The sequence below is a fragment of the Musa acuminata genome, chromosome BXJ2-3 (genome assembly GCF_036884655.1).
Source record: "Musa acuminata AAA Group cultivar baxijiao chromosome BXJ2-3, Cavendish_Baxijiao_AAA, whole genome shotgun sequence".
Taxonomy (NCBI): domain Eukaryota; kingdom Viridiplantae; phylum Streptophyta; class Magnoliopsida; order Zingiberales; family Musaceae; genus Musa; species Musa acuminata.
In genome coordinates, this window is record NC_088340.1 from 10,790,001 (window position 1) to 10,791,404 (window position 1,404).

Here is a 1,404-nt window from a genome sequence, read left to right on the forward strand (position 1 = left end):
GCACAGTTTGTTCAGTAAGGCAGAGTAGTTCAAGGGGATGGTGGTCTCCAAAACTTTCAAAGAGAAGGAAACGAAGAGAGATATTGCTCTAATAGGATAGATATCCAAGAGGGATAGGTCTCGGCTCTCTAGAGGGAGAATCATGTGCAACAGACCACACATGTTGAGGAGTAGTACCTCAAACACAACAACTTCACGAAGCTCAATGGACCGAGCGAGCAGTGAGGAGTCGTCGCATGATCTCGCTTGAGAGAATGCATTAGTGGATGCATTGCGAGATCAAGTGGGGAAGCGACCCAAAGCAACATAAATAAAGGCACACTTGGAGTCGATATAGAAATCAAACTCAAGGGAGGGCTAACCTATGGAATTGTGGGTGCAAAGGCCAATCAACTCAATGCAAAATGAGGAGCGGAGCAACTTGGGTGTAACTTGGCCAAGTATCCAAGCCGCATGAAGTGAGCCGACATAGAAGATGAAATATGGAGCGGAGGCACAGAGCTTTCCTTTGATAGAGGTCAAGGACATGAACTCTTGCAGAGGCAAGAGCGTGATCATATTGTTCCATGGGTTCTTTATTCTGATGGAGCGGACTCATCTTGCATGGTGACAAAGATGAAGGGAGTTTCTGGGCACATGTACCTTATTTCGAAGAAGTATTTGATAAAGGAAGTAAGGTGACTCAACTTGCAGAGGCGAAGTTGGGTTCAGAAAGCCTTGGCATGGGGCAAGAGGATGCGGAGGCGGGTACTCTTAAAGAATATGCCACAGTGTTGTCATTCAAGTTGTCATTAAGGAAGCGGTGCGCAGCGGAGATTATGCTGGTAAGGGCAGAGGCTCAGGATTCAGACAATAATGTACTAATTTCAGCAAAGTCGTTGGACTTCGGGAGCTACTAGGCGACGGAATATCCTAGAGTGGTGCTTCATCTAAGTATGACCTAAGAGCAGGTGGATAAAGGTCGATTGCCGAATGAGCGAATAAAATTGAGGGTGAAAGAGATCCTACGATGTATTAGCCGAGACCACATATAACATCCCTCATTTTTAAAAATTTATAAGGACTTATTTGTAAATATGAGGATTTTATTTATCTATCATCAAAATGCTTATATAATACTTTAACGGTTTAGTTTATTATATCAATATTAAATTATATTGAGGACTTGTGGCATTAGCAAGGATGACCACTTACATTTATTCTAAAGTTGACACCTAAACCTCCATGTATCCTTGCCACCTCACTATTTTAGCATGAGTCAAACCTAAGTAATTTAAGGCATAATTAAGGGAAACTTTGCAGCCAACTTAACTTGAGAAGAGGAGAAGGAATCAAAGGAGAAGAGAAAGAGAAAGAATTGAAGAAGAAGTTTTATCTTGGCTTAAGGCTTTGCATCAATTCCCC